The sequence below is a fragment of the Morus notabilis genome, unplaced genomic scaffold (genome assembly GCF_000414095.1).
Source record: "Morus notabilis unplaced genomic scaffold, ASM41409v2 Scaffold98, whole genome shotgun sequence".
Lineage (NCBI taxonomy): Eukaryota > Viridiplantae > Streptophyta > Magnoliopsida > Rosales > Moraceae > Morus > Morus notabilis.
In genome coordinates this window covers 516,326-523,680 of record NW_010359472.1, presented here as the reverse complement: position 1 = coordinate 523,680, position 7,355 = coordinate 516,326, and the positions used below count along the sequence as shown (strand labels likewise).

Sequence of the window (7,355 nt, the reverse complement as noted above, 5' to 3'; positions counted from 1 at the left end):
AAGAGAGAAGAAAAGAGAGATTTTTTATATGCTACGCCATGAATTTACTGGGTAAAAAAAATTTCGTCTGCCAAAGAATCTGATGCCCATGTGAACTTGAAGACGGAGCTTGCTTGCACAGGTGGACTGGTGAGTAGAGAGCATTATTTAAAATTGTGTAAGTTGCATGGATTTGGCCTTGGGGTTATATACTTTACAGCCTTTTATGGCTACATCATGTGATTGAGGTCAGAATCATCACATATACTATACATTAAACAATAAATGCGCTACATAAAACTCCCTGGTATGTTTTATTTCATTATTTATTGGACATTTCTACGGACCATCACTTTATTTACCGACGGAGCTGTTATTATTATTAATTATTATAATTATAATTATAATTATGATTATGATTATGATTATGATTATAATAATAATAATAATAATAATAATTATTATTATTATTATGATTATTATTATGATGATAATAATAATAATAATAATAATTATTATTATTATTATGATTATTATTTATTATTATTATTATTATTATTATGATTATTATTATTATTATTATTATTATTATTATTATTTTTATTATTTTAGTATTACTCAAAAATTTTCGTATGAGAATGAAAAAAAAAAAAAAAAACTCTAAATTGTTAGTTTGAATAACACAAAAACCCTCTCTAGAGATTTTTTACGATTAAGATCAGTTTCTAACCATTAAATTTATTTAAAATCGCATTAAATTTGGTTGATATAGGAAATGATGAGAGAGAATATCAATTCTTACACTATTTTTAATATTGATTTCTTATCGAAACGAATGAATGTTAAATTTACTTCTATACCCTTAATAAATTATTGTATAATTAGTAATTACTAATTTATATAATTGAACATTTTAATAATTACATTCGTAACATTATTATTCTTGATTTTAATAAACATAAAAAAATAAAGTTATTTTTCATTTAATAATTAAATAAACACTTGAAACAAAATGAATGCTCTTAATTTTATTACTTTATTTATTTGTTATTTATTTATCTATTTTCAGTTTCCATCGCTCTCTTTGCGCTGCATCGCAAGCACCAGCTCATCGTTGAGGCCACCACCTCTGTGCGCTTAGTACCTCGTTCATGCCGTACTCCGTCGCAGTCTCTAAATTGATATGAAATTTCTTCTAATTGAATAAGAAATTATTCGTATGAAAATTTGATTTGAAACTTGTTGAACAATGAATTTTGGTTTCTCGTAAATAAGGAATTTTTTTTTTTTTTTTTCCTGAATATCGGTATTATGGTTTTCTGATAATCAAGGGTGGGGTTTTTTTTTTTTTTTTTTTTTTTTTTTTGAAATATTGTCTGCTACAATGCCGGCGGTTTGTTTCTACATTTCCTTGTATTTTTTTGTTGAATCTCATTTCTTACAGATTTAAGAATTGAAAAGATTGTTATTGTGTGTCTGTGAATCAGTTATGATGCGCATTTGTCGCTTTTCGAAATCTATTCAGATCATGTCTAGAGTTGCTTGAGGGTACGGGGTATCATTCCATTATAGATTACTTGGTTTTCTCCCGTTTGGTTTTCTTCAATTGTTAAGAAGTTAATATCATTTCAAATAAGATGTTTTCTTTTAGTTTAGGCAATGCCTCTGCTAATGATGGGTAGTTAGTTTGTTGAGAAATCAATTCAAAGATAAGAGTGCACTTATTTCTAAAGGTTCTTGTTTTCATATTCGTTGAGCTACCCATTTTCTCAACCTAGTGTTTCATGCAATGGTCAAAAAGATTCGTGAACGTGCGAAATATGTAAGAGGGTCACAAATTAGAAAGAGGAAGTTTCTAGTGTAAATTGGATTTTGATGTTAAGAGAGGTTTGAGGCAAGATATACCAACAAGACGGAACTTTACATTTCTCATGCTTGACACTATCCTGTATATCAACGTGCATTTTGTCATTTAGAATTGAGTGACTCAAATTAGTTGAGATATTTATTTGTCTCAATCGAATTGTTTCAAATGGTTTGCCTTGGAATGAAGAAGAAGAATCGCTGGCTCTTGTCTGGTCGGTGGAGAGTAGAGTGGAAAGAAGGAACGAAGTAAGCAGAAAAGCAATTGAGTATCTGAATTGCCTCTGCTTCTGAGGCCAGTAATCTCGTCATCTATTTCCTTTCTTCTATTCTTTACTGTCCAGATTTTTCGTTTTCAACACTTCTCCTCCAATCTCTTCTGAGGCCAGTAATCTCGTCATCTTTTTCCTTTCTTCTATTCTTTACTGTCCAGATTTTTCGTTTTCAACACTTCTCCTCCAGGTCTAAACTAAGAAACGCAATCTATTATCATAAGAGATAACGTAGTTTCAATGTAACTTCTGAATTATTATGCTTATGTTTCTTGTGAAACTGATTATTTTATCTCATTTCCTATGAGATTCTGAATCCTTGTCGAGTTTCACATAAATGATAGGGTTTGAAGGATGCCGAACACAGTTTCTGTATATTTGCAATGCAATTTTTAAAACGAAATTAAAAAAAAAAAAAAAAGGCTCTTATACAAACTGAAGATCATGAATTTATACTTGATGCATGCAATGAGATTTTGGGTGGATCTGAATCTCTTGAAAGAATGGGGGAAAAAAAAAGAGCAGATGTTTAGGGACACCAAGATACCCAAAGGATTAGTAATGGAGATTTTAGAAAAAGAATGTTTTAGTGAAGAGAACAGAACTTAATTAGATATAATTTTTCCTTCTTTCTTCTTTTTTCCAGACATTCTACATTACCATTTCTGCATAATTTGAATCTCTTTCTTATTGGAAATTGATATATAAGGTTGGCTTCAACAAAATCTTCCCTGCTTTGGCCGACTAACTTTTAGATCCTTTTGGGTTTTTGTCAGATGTCTAATGAAAATGATGAGGAGAATCAGAAACTGGGTGAAGCCAAGATAAACCCCAAATCCTCTGTTGAAATCATAGCAAATTGGTACAATGCCTTACTCCAACAAGCGTCTGTGTATGGCATAGCTTCTGGATACTTCATCTCCGCATCTTTGCTGTCCATCATCAAAAAATGGGCTGTCATGAAATTCCCTTACCTGGTGTTTTAACTGCGTTGCAGTACTTTACCAGTGCTTTTGTGGTCCTCATATGCGGTTGATTCAAGTTCATAGAGCATGGCCAGCTTGACCTCCTCACAATGTGGAGGTTTCTACCTGCTGCTATCATATTCTATCTTCCCTCTTCACCAACTGTGAGCTCCTCCACGCCAATCTTGACACCTTCATTGTCTTTCGTTCTGTCATTCCAATCTTCGTTGCGACAGGAGAGACCCTCTTCTTACGCCAGCCTTGGCCCTCTTTAAGACTTGGGGCTCACTTGGTACCATATTCGTTGGAAGCGTGTTTTATGTGATCATGGATTACCAGTTCACTTTCATGGCTTATAGCTGGGCTCTCGCTTACCTTGTTAGCATATCCATATATACTTTGTCTACATAAAGCATGTGGTTATGACCATTGGTTTAAGTACATGGGGATTGGTGTTGTATAACAATCTTGAGGCTCTTCTATTGTTTACATTGGAACTGCTTATTATGGGTGAGTTGAAGAGGATAAAACACGAAATCTCAATGAGTCATATTGTTAATCTTTTGGGGTGATTTTGCCTGTGGGGCTGTCATGTTTGTTTGGCCTGTTGATCTCTTTTTTTGGGTTCTCTTGCCGACGGGCGATCTCTGCAACTAGTTTTACAGTTCTTGGGATTGTGAACAAGTTATTAACAGTTGTGATTAATATGGTTGTTTGGGACAAGCATTCCACATTCGTTGGGACTCTAGGGCTTTTGATATGCATGCTTGGGCGTGTTATGTATCAACAATCCACAAGCAACAAGCCTAAGGCCACGCAAGAAGTAAAAGTACAAAGCATAAGAAACTGAAGAAGAACGACAGAAGTTACTCAAAATGCAAAGGAACATGAGTGAGAAAAAAACCTCAGAATCACTAGGGGAAAGATGATACGTATCCTTAATAGTTGATCTTGCTTTGTTGCTTATTATTTATTTATTTGGTTAAGATCAAGTGTTCAACTCCAGTTACTAATAAAATCGTGGGGGTGCCAACTTCGCACGACAACTTCGGTTATCTCTGCTTGATCGGAATTCCTGTGGATTGGGCTTTTGCACGCAGAAACTGATTTCATTTAACATTTACACAGAATTAATTTTTAGCCAATTTTTTGTTAGACTATTCAAACTGGGAAAACCCAGCTAGAATATTTCATTGATTTGCTTTTGTAGTCTTGTTGAAACACGTTGATTCAAACACCGTAGTGATGATGCTTACCATGTATTAAAATTTTTTCGTCTATAGCAGTAGTTTGAGAAAAGAATTGAAGTGATAAAGCGGATTAGTTTTGTTCGGTCTCATGTTGATTTTATGTCGTAAAACGCTCATGGGGTTGTACAGTGATGCTTATAACTGTTATTTTGTCAAACTCTTAAATCTTTGGGAGTTTCTAATTCTTTACTTTTTAGTTATTAAGTATGTATTAAAAGATGTTTGTTCTGCATACTTTTTTTATGTGATGTGATTTTGATCAAATTCAACATTCAGAAACTGACACTACTAGCAAAGAGGCTTACCAAAAAAGTTCTTAGATCTTTTCACCCATTATTATAACGTAAGCCTTGCATCATTATGCACTAAGGGCGCATTTATCAAACCGTAAAGGAATGTAATGGGAAATGTTATGAGATTGAAAAGGAAAGTAAAACAATAGGATTAATGGTCATTCATTCCGTTTTATGTATTTACTTGATTATTAGATGATGTAATGAGAATCAATTTCATTCCTTTTTTTATGTTTACTAAAATTAGGAATAGTAATATTATAAATGTAATCACTAAAATGTCATTTTGCACACTTAAATAATCATTGATTGTATAGTAATCATTAAGGATAGATAAGTAAATTTAACATTCATTTCTTTTGACAAGCAATCAATACTAAGAGAGTATAAGGATTGGTATTCCCTTTCTTCATTCTCCATATTGTGTGGAGCTTATTATACCTCCATTACTAATTTTATAAATGAACATATTATTAAAAGAGAAAGAGAATCACTCCTTACTTTTCTTTTCCCTTTACTGCAAAGTAAACATGCCTTACTTTTAAAAGAAACAAGACCTCTATTGTCTACGAATGAGTCCAAAAAAAAAAAAATCACAAGGTCTAAAGTTTTGAGGCCATTCTTTGCAGGCATGCTCAGAAAAATGTAAGGATCGTGTCTGTAAAATTTCATAATTTTTTGACGTCGTTTTTATTTTATTTTATTTTTCAAAGATGAAAAATAAAGAAAATCATAAAAAAATAATGCCGCTTGTTGTATTAATTCTTAAAAATTGTATATTAATTTTAGAATGCAAAACATAAATAAAAATGTAAATTTTTGACCCATCCCGGCCCCTGGGCGCCCCACTACCCGCCTGGGGACTTTTTGACGTCGTTTTTCTACTTTTTGTCATTTTTTGAGGCTGTTTTTTAAAGGCATGCCTAGAAAAATGTAAGGATCGTGTATGTAAAATTTCATAATTTTTTAACGTCATTTTTATTTTATTTTATTTTTCAAAGATGAAAAATAAAGAAAATCGTAAAAAATAGAATATTCATCAAAAAAATGGTGTCGCTTCTTGCATTAATTACTAAAAATTGTATATTAATTTTGGAATGCAAAACATAAATAAAAATGTAACTTTTTGACCCATCCCGACCCCTAGGCGCCCCACTACACTGGTCGAGGGCTTTTTGACAACGTTTTACTTTTTTCTTGTCATTTTTTGAGGCCATTTTTTGTAGGCATGTCCAGAAAAATGTAAGAATTGTGTATGCAATATTTCATAATTTTTTGACGTCGTTTTTACTTTATTTTATTTTTCAAAGATGAAAAATAAAGAAAATCATAAAAAATAGAATATCTATCAAAAAATGTCCTAAAAATCATATATTAATTTTAGAATGCAAAACAGAAATAAAAATGTAAATTATTGACTTATCCCGGTCCCTGGGCGCCCCACTACGCGGGCCGGGGAATTTTTGATAGCGTTTTACTTTTTTCTTGTCATTTTTTGAGTCCATTTTCATAGGCATGCTCCGAAAAATGTAATGATCGTGTATGTAAAATTTCAGAATTTTTTCACGTCGTTTTTATTTTATTTTTTTTTTTAAAATGAAAAATAAAGAAAATCGTAAAAAAATAGAATATTCATAAAAAAATGGTCCCCCTTATTGCATTAATTCTTAAAAATTGTATATTAATTTTGAAATGCAAAACATAACTAAAAACGTAATTTTTTTACCCATCCCGGACGTTGGGCCCCCACTACGCAGGCTGGGGGCTTTTTGACAGCATTTTTTTTATTTTTTATCATTTTTTGAGGCTATTTTTTTAAGGCATGCCCAGAAAAATGTAATGATCGTGTCTGTAAAATGTTATAATTTTTTCACGTCATTTTTATTTTATTTTATTTTTCAAAGATGAAAAATAAAGAAAATCGTAAAAAATAGAATATTCATCAAAAAATGGTGCTGCATATTGTATTAATTCCTCAAAATACAATATGCAAGTATGCCCAGAAAAATGTAAGGTCCGTGTATGCAAAATGTCAGAATTTTTGAACGTCGTTTTTATTTTATTTTATTTTTTAAAAATCAAAAATACGGAAAATAATAAAAAATAGAATATTCATCAAAAAATGGTGCTGCTTCTTGAATTAATTCTTAAAAATCGTATATTAATTTTAAAATACAAAAAATAAATAAAAATGTAAATGTTTGACCCATCCCGGCCCCTGGGCGCCCCACTATGCGGGCCAGGGGCTTTTTGACAGCGTTTTACTTTTTTTTGTCATTTTTTAAGGCCATTTTTTCCTGGCATGCCCACATAAATGTAAGGATCGTGTCTACAAAATTTCATAATTTTTTGACGTCATTTTTATTTTATTTTACAAACACTAAAAATAATGGTGGTGATTGTTGCATTAATTCGTAAAAATCGTATGTTAATTTTAAAAAAGAAAACATAAATAAAATGTAAAATATTGACATATCCAGGCCCCTGGGCGCCCTACTATGTGGGTTGGGGGCTTTTTGACAGTGTTTTATTTTTTTTGTCATTTCTCTAGGCCATTTTTGCGGGCATGCCCATAAAAATGTGAGGATCATGTCTACAAAATTTCATAATTTTTTGACGTCGTTTTTACTTTATTTTATTTTTCAAAGACGAAAAATAAAGAAAATCATAAAAAAATATAATACTCATCAAAAAGTGGTGGTGCTTGTTGCATTAATTCTTAAAAATCATATA

The 7,355-nt window shown here is 31.5% G+C and overlaps 1 pseudogene; it reads left to right on the top strand.

Annotated features, from left to right (window-relative positions):
* Positions 1–2,890: 2,890 nt before the first annotated feature.
* On the top strand, positions 2,891–4,008 carry LOC21407358 (annotated as a pseudogene).
* Positions 4,009–7,355: the final 3,347 nt, after the last annotated feature.